The 15534-nt window shown below is 59.5% G+C and overlaps 1 protein-coding gene across 2 annotated transcripts in view; it reads left to right on the top strand.

Annotated features, from left to right (window-relative positions):
- The first annotated feature begins 254 nt into the window (after positions 1–254).
- The window catches only part of LOC133360009 (glutamate--cysteine ligase catalytic subunit-like), a 43051-nt gene continuing 27771 nt past the window's right edge, over positions 255–15534 (top strand). The window contains exons 1-2 of one of the 2 annotated variants that reach the window (XM_061578576.1): positions 255–727; positions 1713–1825. The gene's annotated coding sequence lies outside the window, so the exon portion shown is untranslated. Of the gene's footprint in view, positions 1826–15534 lie in introns of both variants that reach the window. The other variant, XM_061578575.1, reaches the window with a different exon arrangement.

Raw genomic sequence — 15534 nt, 5'->3', positions numbered from 1 at the left:
TCAATATATTCGCATTCAGTTGGGAAAACATAGGTGGTATACTCCTTAGTTCTTTCAGAAAAGTCAGGTAGGTATAAAATAAAATAAATCATGACGTTTCGGGCGCAACACAAGCATACGTGACTTTACTGAAAGAACCAAAGAGTATAGGTGGTATGTTCACCCCTCTAGGCTAAAACGTTCCGTCGCGGCCGAGCTGCCCCTACGAGCATCGTCACCTTCACCACCTTCATCGTCACTTTGGCCGGGTTGGGGGAGGTTATCACACCGGCAGCCTGCTCGGCGTCCGACTGACAATGCAGCCACTGTCCATCCTGCAGGACTACAAGTGACCGGGACGCCAGCACTGGATCCATCGGCGTCCGTGGCTGAAGACGCAGCTGCAGCATCGGCCGAGGACTTGGCCACAAGACGAGGACCCTTAACCCGCTCGAGCTCACGCCACCTCGTCACAGCTGTGGACACAGACATCTCTGCAACCCTGTTGTGTTTGGTCGAGGGGTCGGATCGTGGGAGAAGTCTACAACTGAGGCGGCGCACTTGTTAACAAGGGGATGGAGGGGGAATTGTGTTGTGTTACTTTTGCGTTTATTGCACATTTTTGTTGTGTTACTTTTGCCTTCCTTGCACTTTTTTTATTGTTGTTTGTTGAAATTACATGCTCCCGGCCGCGGTTGGCTTTGATCGTCCGAGGCGCAAAGTTGTTGAGCCAAGGACGGCTCAGGCGGTGGGTGATGTAGGCGATCTGCGAGCTATCCTCACGCACTCGCACCACGCAGACATGAAATCTCCACACTCAGCATAGCACACACCAATCACACGCACGGGAATATACTAGACGAGGGTCAAGGGATAAAGGGCACTGAAAGAACACGGACTCGGCATGCGAGACGGAAATGTGGATTGGGAACGAGGGCAGAGATGGAGGGTTTAAAAGGGGCTGTTAAACGCGTGTTCGGGGTTGGTGTTAGGAATTAGTGTGGCTGTGCTTTGAAGAACAAATAAGTGTCTAACTTGTATTCTAGCGTGGCTGTTCCACACCCACCTCGTTACCTCAAAACACTTTCCGCCCTCACCTCGTTACCTCATCAAACTTCCTTACCCGCACCTCATTGCACTCCCTTACCATCACCTCACCACGCTCCCTTACCTTCACCTCATCACACTCCTTATCATCACCTCATCACACTCCCTCACGTCGTCTCAATTCCGCAAATTATCTTAAACCTCATCAACATCTCTCTGAACCTCATTGCCTCCCCTCACCTGCTCTCACACCCGCTCGTCACTCACCTCATCTCGCCATCGCCCCCCTCACTCCCTCCACCAAACCTCGTCGCTCACCTCATCGTCTCTCACTAGCCCCTGTCATCTCCCTGATGATGGTGCTGGTCGTATGTATGTTGAACTTCTGTCACACCGGTGGGAAGGTGCGTGGGGGGGAGGGATGGCCAATTCAACACAAAATAATAATAATCAACAGAACACAAGCAAGCAACAAAAATATTGTCGTTTTACGTCTAGCGCCACAGTGTTACTGACGAATGTTTGTTGATATTTTCAGTCTGAAAGGGGCATCGGCTTGGCCGTAATGACATTGCCGTGCCGCTGTTTACCTTCCTCCACCTCTCCGTCTCCCCCTCATCTCTCTGTCTGCACCCCTCTCTCTGTCTCCCCCTCCTCTCTGCGTCTGCCCCCGTGTGAACGCGCAGGTCGAGTACATGCTCGTCTCCTTCGATCACGCGGCGCGCAGGACCCGCGTCCTGTTCAACGCAGAGGAGCTGATCAACGACTTGAGAGCCATGGACGAGGAGGCCAACCCGGGGTGAGACCTCCTCACCCTCCCCTTCCTCCTGCCACGTGCTCACAGCAGAGTGGCCGTACCCCAATGGCCCCAAGCTGTTTTTCAAAACCAACCAATTGTGATAATTTCCACTACTCCCCCCCCTTGGGGAAGAGCAGGAGGAATGCACACCGGCTGGAGACAAGCAAGAATAATGACACACAGAGGTGGTGAGGGCGGTTGGGGATGGCGAGCCGATCTCAGAGGAATTTATTTTCCCATTCCATTGTCGTAAACTCGTAAAGTTTAGGAATCGATTAGATTTTTGGTACAAAATGTCCAGCCTCACTCATGCATTTACTAATATGAGCCAAGAATGTCTGTTTGTAACGCGCGTGACGTCACTCCATGTCGACCAGCCCCCCTCGTTAATAATCATGCACAGGTGGGGTCCTTCACATGGACCTCCCCCCCCCGTCATTAATAATCATGAATGAGTGACGTCACTCCGCATGAAGAAAGTGCAGCGGAAACGAAAAACTGTTTTCCCAAATAAGCTTTTATTTTCACCTCAATGGAAAGAACAGCGAATAAAGAAATCAACGCAGCAACTAATATAACACTCCACACGAGCCCCCTCCCCCCCGTCATTAATAATTATGAGCGGGTGACGTCACTCCACATGGAGCACCCCCCCTCATTAATAATCATGAGTTGATGATGTCATTCATGTGGAACACGCCCCCACCCCCTCATTAATAATCATGAGCCGAAATAAAAATAAGGTTAATAAAAAATAAAAATAATTAAAATATAATAAACTGCTAGTACGCTCACCGAGGTTAAGAACCAGGCTACAGCAGGGGTGGAAAAAAATTTCAGATACGAAATTTAGGTTTAAGGTTCAAACCTTAATAAACTTTAATAAACCTCATTGTTTTATTCGCAATACTCCCAGATCAGTACAAGTCCTCCTCTGACGAACCCATGTCATCGCCCTCGGACATATAACTGCATTCGGCGAACGCCGCGTAGTTGTGTTGGGGCCGCTGGTCCCCGAAGTCCCTCCCTGCTCCGTGCCTATGGCAGGGGCTCCGCCGTGCGCCGACCCCTCGCTGCTCTGCGAGCAGCTGCTGCCGTCGCTGGGCTCATCGCCCGACGGCTCCCCTCCCTGGTCCGTCCCTCCGCGAGCTCGTGTGAGAGGCATAGCTCGCCGCACACCCTCGTTCACCTGCAGACGCTGCGTTGTCTCTCCACGGATCACGCTCTATTAAACGGGGGTCAGGGGTCGGAGGGCGAACGACTCTGCCCTCACACTGCGCGAGTCCCGGCGGCGACAGACGGAGCGGGGACCTGCGGACGCACCGACCCCTTCCCCCACACTACGAGCGCACACACCTGCACACACGCGACACCCACTCGTGCGCCGCTCTACGCAGCGCTCACTCACGTGGCGAACCACGGTGTACACACGCGCACCCACACGTTCCCACTGCTCAACAAGATCACGCGAGGCCACGCTTCGCTATTAATGATTTATTATTTGCTAACTGCGAATTGATGTTAAATCGGTTTGAGTCGACGAGGCTGGCCTATTCCACTAAACCTGTACCTATCCCCTATCTATCGGCTAGTATCTTACTTCACCTCCCCACTCACTGTTTGATGCCCACGGTGGTTCGCTGCTCCCTGTGCTAACAGCGCACCTCGATGCGTCGCACGGACGTCCGGGTCGCTGGCTGGAGCTGCGGGTGGTCCTCTGGCCTGGAGAGAAGAGAGCGATTTCCCCTCTGCGCCCCTCTATTTATCCTCCCTACCTCAAAGGGGATGCTGCGCTGAACAATGGGCTCGCGCACCCCGAGCCCGCGCACGGCGGTTCCGGGCGCTGTTGATATGCTAATCAGTGAGCGACGTTGGCGGCGTACATCCTAATTAACCCCTTACCCTCCCTAACAATGGGGCCTGCGCGCTCAAGCGCAATTATTCCAACCCTCCATGATTATGCGCAACAGCCCCTGTGATCCCGCTATTCATGCTGTCCCGTGCCTCCCCTGCTTGCCCCGTCGACTCGTGGGGGTGTGTGTGGGGGGAAATGCGCCTCAACCGCGGTGGCCGAATGCCCCACGCCGCGACCACACCATATTAAGGCCGGCCGCAGCGCCGCGGTGCCACGTAGCACGGGGGAGGTCATCCAATTCCCTGATCGCCGGAAACCGTGAGAATTAATCCCGATAAGGGTCTCTCGGATAAAAACCGGTCGGCCAGGCGACCTCCCCTCGGAGCTCTATGGGGGGGGGGGGGAAATGAGTGCGGGTGTGTTCATGTGAGGTGAGGTGAGGAGGACGCGGGGTCGGCTCCGTTGCTTGGTGGTGGCGAGGTCGGGGATTTGGTGCCTGCCGAACGGCTTCGTGGCGGCGGCATCACATAGCCCCCCGAGGTGCCAGTCCCCGTCCCGGGTTGACTGGAGCACCTCGCTTGGGCCGCGCCCACGAGGAAACGTTGCGGGGTCCGGGGGATCCGTCCGGACCTGGTGGCTGGCCTCGGGGCGGGTGGTTCCGTCCTCTGTAGCTCCTGCGGCGGTCTCGCTGAATCCCTTTACAAATCGACGATAATAGGTGGCGAGCCCCAAAAATGATCTGATCTCCGTCAGATTCCTTGGCCGTGGCCACTCCACTACGGCGCGTACCTTCTCCGGATCGGTACGCACGCCTGCCTCGCTGACGCGATGCCCGAGGTACCCCACCTCGCGTTGTGCGATGTAACACTTACGTGGCTTGAGCTTGAGATGAGCCGCTCGCAGTCGCTGGAACACCTCTCGTAGCCTGGACCAATGCTCAGACAAAGATCTACTGAACACGATCACATCGTCCAAGTAAATCAGGCACTGTTCCCATTGCAAACCCCGCATCACCAACTCCATCAGCCGCTGGAACGTCGCGGGTGCATTGGTGAGTCCGAACGGGAGTACTCGAAACTCGAATAGTCCCATCGGGGTGGTGAATGCGGTTTTCGGCCGATCCTCCTCCGCCATCTCCACCTGCCAGTACCCGGACGCGAGATCGAGGGTGGAAAAATATCGCGCTCCGGCGAGGCTGTCAAAAGTGTCGTCGATGCGGGGTATGGGGAAGGCGTCGCCGAGCGTGACTGCGTTCAGTTTACGATAATCGACGCAGAACCGGGTTGACCCATCCTTTTTCGTTACTAGTACCACCGGGGCTGACCAGGGGCTCGCCGAGGGCTGAATTATGTTATCGCGAAGCATGTCCCCAACCGCCTCTTTGATCTGGGTGCGTTCGGGTGCGCCCACTCGGTACGCAGGGAGTTTGATGGGTCGGGCTGCACCGGTGTCAATTTGGTGCTTAACAAGGTCGGTCCGACCCACGTCCGAGTCGTGTTCGCTGAACACGTCGGCATACTCCCGCAGTAACTCGCGCAGCCGATCGGCCTCTCCCTTAGGTAAATCCGCCCATGGTACATGTAACGCATCGAGCAGGGGAACGACTTCGGCTCGGGGAGTCAGGCCGACTCGCCAGGCCAGGTCCTGGTCACCCTCAGGACGACCGGTGTCCTCAGCCCAGAGTGCGAACACCGAGTCGTTAGAGTGGCGTGCGTGCAGGGGGTGTACGGTGGCTATCGGGGTGCGCCGTCGCAGTATCGCTGGGGAACTGTGGGGGTTAAACATCCGCATAAACAATCGGTCCCCATCTGCGTTTACCAACGTGGCGGATCCCACTATCCCATACCGTTTTGCCAACTCCGGGTGAGGAGTTAGCATTACCTCCCCTGATGGTCGGAGCGCGGGGTCGGTGGGGGATGTTGCCACCGGCACCAGCATCTCGGTGAGCGGCCCGATGGTGACTGCCGTCGCCAGGATAGCGGCCACAGGTGTGAAGCGGGGGCGCGTCGGTTCTCGTCCCAGGAACGGTATCCGCTCGCCGTTGCTCTCCACGGTGGCGCATCGCTGGCCGGGGTTGCACGTTGAGTCCCAGCCGTTCTAAGAGGTCGGTACCTGCGATACACTCGTGACACAACGCACTCGACACGTAGAACTCCTGGGTGCACCCCTGGCTGCCTATGCGGACCTCTAAGGTGGCTCTCCCCAGCAGCCCCATTCCGGCTCCGCTCGCCGTGTGCAGCGCGCGGTCCGGTGCCTGCAGGTGACGCACGTCGACCCCGATCGCGCTGCAGTGCGCTGCGCTCACGAGCGAGGCCACCGCCCCCGTGTCCAGCAGGATTCGGGTACGCACTCCGTTTACCTCCCCTTCCACCAGGGACGTGGCCCCCGTGATCCCCGCCACCAGCTCCCGTAGCCAGTCGCCAGGAGTCACCATTTCTGTGGGCGTTGTTGCTGGAACCTGTGTGGAGATCACTCGCTCGCCATTATTCTCATTATCGTCTATTTGTATCGGGACCGCGTCGATTGCACCCCTAGTTGGTCCGCTTTCTAGGGGGCGTTGGAGTTTAACCCCCGCGTCTGCCTAGCTCGGGTGATTTCAGGACAGTCTCTCACTAGATGCCCTCGGCGGTCGCACATATAACATGCCCGGGGAGGGGGGGCGGCTCCGTAGCGGGTCCCCTGTCCGCTCCCTCTCCCTCCCCCAGTACGCAGTTGTCCCACATCGGACTCTAATTGGGCTACCCTCCCGGCCAGCCCCCCTACGGTCGAGCGTAGTTCCCCCATCTCAGACTGGAGGGTCTTCATATTTTTATTCGCTTCCTCGCGTACCTGGGTTACCCTCTCCCCTACTTGGGTTACCTTACCGTCCATTCGGTCTACTCGGCCAGCAATATCTCCCATGCCGGTCTGTAACCCAGCTACCCAACCCGGGGTTGTCTCGCGGGGTTTCTGGGCCTCTCTTGCCCGTCTCCCTATGGGGCTGGCGGGCTCATCCTCATCCTCCTCCTCGTCAGGGATCAGGCTCGCCACGGTGTACTCCTGTCCCGACCCTCGGAGCTGCGCGCGTTCGCTGGAGAGCTCCTCACACTCCAGCGCTTGCTCGACTAGGGTATCGAAAGGGAGGCCTGCGCTACTCTTTTTGGGCTGCCACCACGCGGTGCGAGCTAGGTACCTGAGTAGCTTGTCTGCAGCTAGCGCGTCAATGACCTCCTTCGAGAACTCTGGACGGGCGATCCGGGTTAGTGATCGCACGTCCTCAGCGTAGTCTCGGAAGTCCTCGCCAGTTTGGCGTCGGCGCGCCTCTAAGGCAGCCTTCGCCCGTATCGCGTTGCGCGTGCCGAAACGCAGGTCTAATCTACGCATTAGTTCTTCTAATTGGGTTTGCGCGCTTTCGGGTAGTGCCTCTACAAAGTCGGCTGCCCGCCCATCTAAGTTTAATGTAAGATGTCGCAACGCCTGCGCGTCCGACCAGCCATTAAGCTCTTTAGCCCCTATGATATTACGGGAAAACGCTTTCCATGTAGGGGTCCCCTGGCCGGTGAACACATGCCTTACCTTTGCGTGGAGTAGCGCGCCACCTTCCCGTGAAGATGTGAGGGTTCGTCCCACTTCTGGCACCAAATTGTTGGGGCCGCTGGTCCCCAAAGTCCCTCCCTGCTCCGTGCCTATGGCAGGGGCTCCGCCGTGCGCCGACCCCTCGCTGCTCTGCGAGCAGCTGCTGCCGTCGCTGGGCTCATCGCCCGATGGCTCCCCTCCCTGGTCCGTCCCTCCGCGAGCTCGTGTGAGAGGCATAGCTCGCCGCACACCCTCGTTCACCTGCAGACGCTGCGTTGTCTCTCCACGGATCATGCTCTATTAAACGGGGGTCAGGGGTCGGAGGGCGAACGACTCTGCCCTCACACTGCGCGAGTCCCGGCGGCGACAGACGGAGCGGGGACCTGCGGACGCACCGACCCCTTCCCCCACACTACGAGCGCACACACCTGCACACACGCGACAGCCCACTCGTGCGCCGCTCTACGCAGCGCTCACTCACGTGGCGAACCACGGTGTACACACGCGCACCCACACGTTCCCACTGCTCAACAAGATCACGCGAGGCCACGCTTCGCTATTAATGATTTAATATTTGCTAACTGCGAATTGATGTTTAATCGGTTTGAGTCGACGAGGCTGGCCTATTCCACTAAACCTGTACCTATCCCCTATCTATCGGCTAGTATCTTACTTCACCTCCCCACTCACTGTTTGATGCCCACGGTGGTTCGCTGCTCTCTGTGCTAACAGCGCACCTCGATGCGTCGCACGGACGTCCGGCTCGCTGGCTGGAGCTGCGGGTGGTCCTCTGGCCTGGAGAGAAGAGAGCGATTTCCCCTCTGCGCCCCTCTATTTATCCTCCCTACCTCAAAGGGGATGCTGCGCTGAACAATGGGCTCGCGCACCCCGAGCCCGCGCACGGCGGTTCCGGGCGCTGTTGATATGCTAATCAGTGAGCGACGTTGGCGGCGTACATCCTAATTAACCCCTTACCCTCCCTAACAATGGGGCCTGCGCGCTCAAGCGCAATTATCCCAACCCTCCATGACTATGCGCAACAGCCCCTGTGATCCCGCTATTCATGCTGTCCCGTGCCTCCCCTGCTTGCCCCGTCGACTCGTGGGGGTGTGTGTGGGGGGAAATGCGCCTCAACCGCGGTGGCCGAATGCCCCACGCTGCGACCAAACCATATTAAGGCCGGCCGCAGCGCCGCGGTGCCACGTAGCATGGGGGGGGTCATCCAATTCCCTGATCGCCGGAAACCGTGAGAATTAATCCCGATAAGGGTCTCTCGGATAAAAACCGGTCGATCAGGTAACCTTCCCTTCCAGCTCTATGGGGGGGGGGGGGGGGGTGCGTGTGGGTGTGTGCTTATGTGGGGCGGGTGATGGGGGGCAGTGCGGTGGGGGAAGCCGGGCGGCTCCCTGGCTCGGCAGAGCGGCCCCGTCGCTGTGGCACCACATAGCCCCCCGGGGTGCCAGTCCCCGTCCCGGGTTGACTTGAGCACCTCGCCTGGGTTGCCCCCACGAGTTATCGCCGCAGCGTCCACGGGATTCGCCCGGCCCTTGTGGCTGGCCTCGGGGGTGGCGGCTCCGTCTCCTGGGGCTCCGGCGGTGGTCTCCTCCTCCATTCCAACGGCTCCCCTCGGCCTCTGGCACCTGCGGGCTGGGGAACAAACTCAGAGGCGGTGGGGTTTAAGGGTCGCCGTCCTCGTCGCCCCCGGCCCCGCCCGGGGCCCCTCGGAGCCCTGGGCTCCGTGGGGCCCATATACTGCGCGAGGCCCCCGGGCACGGGGGATGCGGGTACTCCGGGATTTCGGGGCCTTCGGGTGACGGGGTTCTCTCTCGCCGGGGCTGCTTTCCACGGTTTTAAGCGGCGGACATTGACCACCGTCTCTCGACCCCTCTCCCCGCCATCAATTAGTACCGTCCAGGGGGAGATCTGTCGCACCACGGTCCAGGGTCCCCGCCAGTAGGTCGTCAGTTTCCCCACCTGCCCGGCCCCGACGCGAGGGGTGTGTAGCCACACCTTAGCACCTGTCAGGAATAAGGGCGGTTCCATGCGGGGTCGGGTGCCCTGTTCCTGCCGCCGATGCGCGGCTTCCCCTTGCGGGTATGCTCGGCCTCGGGCTTCTCGTAGGGTCTCCAACAGGTGTTCCACGGGGCGGCTTCCCTCCTCCGGCTGGGGGGAAGGGACGCCGAATAGCAGATCTGCGGGTAAACGAGACTCACGGCCGAACATCATTAAAAACGGGGTTTGTCCCGTCGACGTGTGTACGGTGGTGGCGTGGGCGAAAAGGGCGTAGGGGAGGTGTTCATCCCAATCCCGTTGATTTGCGGCCGCCATACGTTTGAGTTTCCCCGCTAAGGTCTGATTCATGCGCTCCACCATACCGTTCGCCTGGGGGTGGTACGCTGTGGTTCGGTCCTTCTGGATTCCGAACTCTCGGCACAGTGCCTGGAACAATTCGGCCTCGAACTCGCTACCCTGGTCGGTGAGGACTCGTTCTGGGATCCCGTGCTTAAGTACGTAGTGTTCCACAAATGCCCGGGCCACCACCAAGGCCGTTTTATCAGGGATGGCCACTGCCACGGGGTAGCGGGTGAAATACTCTACTGCGACTAGGATATATCGGTTGCCTCGATGGGATCGCGGGAATGGCCCCTGTAGGTCGATCCCGACCAGCTGATTCGTGCGGCTGACGCGGAACGGCCTTAGGGGTACCTGGTATCGTGCCGGTTTCGGCCCGCACTGCTGACAGGCGCGGCAGCCCTGTACCCAGGCCGCCACGTCTTGTGCCAATTTTGGCCAGAGATACTGGCGACGCAGGGTCTCTCGAGTGCGTCGTTCCCCATCGTGGCCCCCGAGTGGGTGGTCATGCACCAGCCGCAGCAGCTGGGGTCGCACCTGGGCAGGAACACAGATGCACCCCGGCTGGCCGGCCTCGGTTAACTCCCGTACCACTCCGTTCCGCACACACAACCGTGCATACAAACCGCTCCAGGGTCCTGGTAGGGCGCTCTTTTCCTCCCGCAGTGCTGCCTCCACTGCCGCCAGATCCGGATCTCGCTGCTGGGTCTGTCTCAGCTGCTCGTCGTTTAGGCCCGGGAAGGCGCAGCCGACGTCCTCCTGGATCCGTCCAATCGGGTCCCGAGCCGCGGGTCCCGCGCTTGCCGGGCGGTCGACGGGATCCTCAGTGCCACCTGTGAGGGTTTCCGTGGCGCACACTGCACTCTCTCTCGCTGGGGGGGGGTCAGTGGCCGCGGCCTCTCGGGGGTCCGTTGCCTGCCGGCAGCGTCCCCCCGTGAAACACGGGCAGGCCTCCTCCGCCCGCGTCTCGGCGTACACCGTGGGTCGCCTCGACAAGGCGTCCGCGTTTGCATGCGTCCGGCCAGCCCGATACTCGATTTGCAGGTTGTACTCCTGCAACTGCGCCAACCACCGGGCCATCTGCCCCCGCGGCTCCTTGAATGTAAGAAGAAACTGCAGAGCATAATGGTCAGTGCGGACGCGACATCTCCTGCCGTACAAATACGGCCGGAACTGTTTGCATGCGAAAATCACGGCGTACAACTCTTGGCGGGTCACGCAATAGTTCAGCTCGGCCCCACTCAAGGTCCGGCTGGCGTACGCGATGACTCGTTCCGTTCCATCCTGTACCTGTGACAACACCGCGCCCAGCCCGCTGCTGCAGGCGTCGGTGTCCAAAATAAAATCGGTGGTAAAATCGGGGAAAGCAAGGGTGGGGGCGTGGGTGAGGTGGTCTTTGAGAGTGGTGAAGGCCGTCTGGCAGGCCCCCGTCCACTGATAGGGGTGCTTAGGGGAAGTGAGTTGGGTGAGGGGGCGTGCAATCTCGCTGAATCCCTTTACAAATCGACGATAATAGGTGGCAAGCCCCAAAAATGATCTGATCTCCGTCAGATTCCTTGGCCGTGGCCACTCCACTACGGCGCGTACCTTCTCCGGATCGGTGTGCACGCCTGCCTCGCTGACGCGATGCCCGAGGTACCCCACCTCGCGTTGTGCGATGTAACACTTACGTGGCTTGAGCTTGAGATGAGCCGCTCGCAGTCGCTGGAACACCTCTCGAAGCCTGGACCAATGCTCAGACAAAGATCTACTGAACACTATCACATCGTCCAAGTAAATCAGGCACTGTTCCCATTGCAAGCCCCGCATCACCAACTCCATCAGCCGCTGGAACGTCGCGGGCGCATTGGTGAGTCCGAACGGGAGTACTCGAAACTCGAATAGCCCCATCGGGGTGGTGAATGCGGTTTTCGGCCGATCCTCCTCCGCCATCTCCACCTGCCAGTACCCGGACGCGAGATCGAGGGTGGAAAAATATCGCGCTCCGGCGAGGCTGTCGAAGGTGTCGTCGATGCGGGATATAGGGAAGGCATCGCCGAGCGTGACTGCATTTAGTTTACGGTAATCGACGCAGAACCGTGTTGACCCATCCTTTTTCGTTACTAGTACCACCGGGGCTGACCAGGGGCTCGCCGAGGGCTGAATTATGTTATCGCGAAGCATGTCCCCAACTGCCTCTTTGATTTGGGCGCGTTCGGGTGCGCCCACTCGGTACGCAGGGAGTTTGATGGGTCGGGCTGCACCGGTGTCAATTTGGTGCTTAACAAGATCGGTCCGACCGACGTCCGAGTCGTGTTCACTGAATACGTCGGCATACTCCCGCAGTAACTCGCGCAGCCGATCGGCCTCTCCCTTAGGTAAATCCGCCCATGGTACATGTAACGCGTCGAGCAGGGGAACGACCTCGGCTCGGGGAGTCGGGCCGACTCGCCAGGCCAGGTCCTGGTCACCCTCAGGACGCCCGGGGTCCTCAGCCCAGAGTGCGAACACCGAGTCGTTAGAGTGGCGTGCGTGCAGGGGGTGTACTGTGGCTATCGGGGTGCGCCGTCGCAGTGTCGCTGGGGTATTGTGGGGGTTAAACATCCGCATAAACAATCGGTCCCCATCTGCGTTTACCAACGTGGCGGATCCCACAACCCCATACCGTTTTGCCAACTCCGGGTGAGGAGTTAGCATTACCTCCCCTGATGGTCGGAGCGCGGGGTCGGTGGGGGATGTTGCCACCGGCACCAGCATCTCGGTGAGCGGGCCGATGGTGACTGCCGTCGCCAGGATAGCGGCCACAGGTGCAAAGCGGCGGCGCGTTGGTTCTCGTCCCAGGAACGGTATCCGCTCGCCGTTGCTCTCCATGGTGGCGCATCGCTGGCGGGGTTGCACGTTGAGTCCCAACCGTTCTAGGAGGTCGGTGCCTGCGATACACTCGTGACACAACGCACTCGACACGTAGAACTCCTGCGTGCACACCTGGCTGCCTATGCGGACCTCTAGGGTGGCTTTCCCCAGCAGCCCCATTCCGGCTCCGCTCGCAGTGTGCAGCGCGCGGTCCGGGGCCTGCAGGTGACGCACGTCGACCCCGATCGCGCTGCAGTGCGCTGCGCTCACGAGCGAGGCCACCGCCCCCGTGTCCAGTAGGATGCGGGTACGCACTCCGTTTACCTCCCCTTCCACCAGCGACGTGGCCCCCGTGATCCCCGCCACCAGCTCCCGCAGCCAGTCGCCAGGAGTCACCGTTTCCGTGGGCGTTGTTGCTGGAACCTGTGTGGAGATCACTCGCTCGCCATTATTCTCATTATCGTCTATTTGTATCGGGACCGCGTCGATTGCACCCCTAGTTGGTCCGCTCTCTAGGGGGCGTTGGAGTTTAACCCCCGCGTCTGTCTAGCTCGGGTGATTTCCGGACAATCCCTCACTAGATGCCCTCGGCGATCGCACATATAACATGCCCGGGGAGGGGGGGCGGTTCCGTAGCGGGTCCCCTGTCCGCTCCCTCCCCCCCCATTACGCCGCTGTCCACCCTCCGCCTCTAGTCAGGCTACCCTCCCAGATAACCCTCCCACCGTGGCGCGTAGGTCCCCCATTTCGGATCGGATGGTCTCAACGGAGGATTGCAGTTGGGTCATATTTTTATTCGTTTCCTCGCGTACCTGGGTTACCTGGCCGGAGACATCCTTTATACCCGTTTGTATACCGGCAACCCATCCCGGGGTTGTCTCGCGGGATACTGGAGGCTCTCTTTCCCGGCCCCTTACCGTCCTCGCGAGCTCCTGTTCCTCCTCCTCGTCTTCCGAGAGCAGGCTCGCAATGGCGCGCTCTCGTCCCAGCCCCCGGAGCTGCGCGCGTTCGCTGTGAATTCTTTCACACTTACGTGCGCGCTCGACAAGGGTGTTAAAGGGAAGACGTGGGCAGCTCATGTCTGGCTGCCACCACGCCGTGCGAGACAGGTACCGCTGGATTTTCTCGGCGGCCAGTTCCTCAATAACATCAGTTGCGTACCCCGGGCGTGCGATCTTTGTTAACTCGCGCACATCCTCGGCGTAATCACGTAGATCTTCGCCAGGTTGGCGCCGGCGCGCCTCTAAGGCCGATTTTGCTTCCTCCTCGTCACGCGTGCCAAACCGCTGATCGAGTCGGCGCATCAGCTCCTCTAGCTGTGTCTGTGCGCTCGCGGGTAACGCTTCTACAAAATCGGCTGCCCGCCCATCAAGATTCATATTAAGTTGACGTACTGCCTGCGCGTCCGTCCATTCATTAATTTCCTTGGCCCCTAAGAGATTGCGGGCGAATGCCTTCCACGAAGGGGCCCCACAGCCGGTAAATATTAGTCTTATTTTAGCGTGAGGTAACGCGGGGGTCCGTACCGCTTCCGACACCAATTTGTGGGGGTCGCTAGCCCCCGAGATCCCTCCCTCGATAATGCTAACGGCCGGGCTAGCATCATCAATCGCCCCCCCGCTGCTAAGCGAACCGCTGCTAAGTTCCTCACCCATGGTGTGGGAGCCGTCGCCCGAGGGTTCCACTCCACCGCGGGTCCGTGTAGCAGGCATGGTTAATTACGTACGCGCACACCCACACACACAGCTCTGTACGGCACTCACTCTTGCGCTTCTCTGCGCCGCGCTGGCCGCTCACGTTACAATCGCGCACCTGGGGTACGCCGATTTCGCACGCTGCGAGCTTACGCACACACAGTACCACACGCGTTCCCACGCGCAACCCGCGCGCTCAGCTCCGCGCAGCGCTCACTCACGTGGCGAACCACTGTGCACACAGCGCACCCACACGCTCACACTGCACGACAAGATCACGCGAGACCACGCTTCGCTATTAATGATTTATTATATGCCACCTGCGAATTGATGTTGAATCAGTGAGTCGACGAGGCTGGCCTATTCCACTAAACCTGTACCTATTCCCTATTTATCTGCTATGATTCTAATTCCCCTTCTTACTCACTGTTAAGTGTCCACGGCGGTCCGCTGATCCCGGTGCTCACCGCGCGCCTCGGTGCGTCGCACGGACGTCCGGGTCGCTGGCTGGAGCTGCGTCTGGTCGCCTGGCGCTGGAGTAAGAGAGCGATTTCCCCTCTGCGCTCCTCTATTTATCCTCCCTACCTCCAAAGGGGATGCTGCGCTGAACAATGGGCTCGTGCACCCCAAGCCCGCGCACGGCAGTCCCCAGGCGCTGTTGATATGCTAATCAGTGTGCTGCGTGCAAGGCGTAAATCCTAATTAATCCCTTACCCTCCCTAACAATGGGGCCTGCGCGCTCAAGCGCAATTATCTCAACCCTCCATGACTATGCGCAACAGCCCCTGTGATCCCGCTATTCATGCTGTCTCGTGCCTCCCCTGCTTGCCCCGTCGACTCGTGGGGGTGTGTGTGGGGGGAAATGCGCCTCAACCGCGGTGGCCGAATGCCCCACGCCGCGACCACACCATATTAAGGCCGGCAGCAGCGCCGCGGTACCACGTAGCACGGGGGAGGTCATCCAATTCCCTGATCGCCGGAAACCGTGAGAATTAATCCCGATAAGGGTCTCTCGGATAAAAACCGGTCGATCAGGTAACCTTCCCTTCCAGCTCTATGGGGGGGGGGGATGCGTGTGGGTGTGTGCTTATGTGGGGCGGGTGATGGGGGGCAGTGCGGTGGGGGAAGCCGGGCGGCTCCCTGGCTCGGCAGAGCGGCCCCGTCGCTGTGGCACCACAAACGCACTGCACATCAACACTTGCGCAAAATACACACACACACACAAACGTATACGCATAAACACATTAACACGCACACACACACACGTGCACACGAACACATCAACACGATCACATATCACACCAACGCACACACATGAACACACACACACAGACGTGTTTGCTAACACGCATAATAGCGGGCGACGCGTGAACACTGTGGCGAACTTGTGGTTCAAACGTTAAGTTTTGCCCACTTGGCAA

The sequence above is a fragment of the Lethenteron reissneri genome, chromosome 66 (genome assembly GCF_015708825.2).
Source record: "Lethenteron reissneri isolate LAM-NWPU_2019-01 chromosome 66, ASM1570882v1, whole genome shotgun sequence".
Lineage (NCBI taxonomy): Eukaryota > Metazoa > Chordata > Hyperoartia > Petromyzontiformes > Petromyzontidae > Lethenteron > Lethenteron reissneri.
This window is presented reverse-complemented; position numbering and strand designations above follow the sequence as displayed.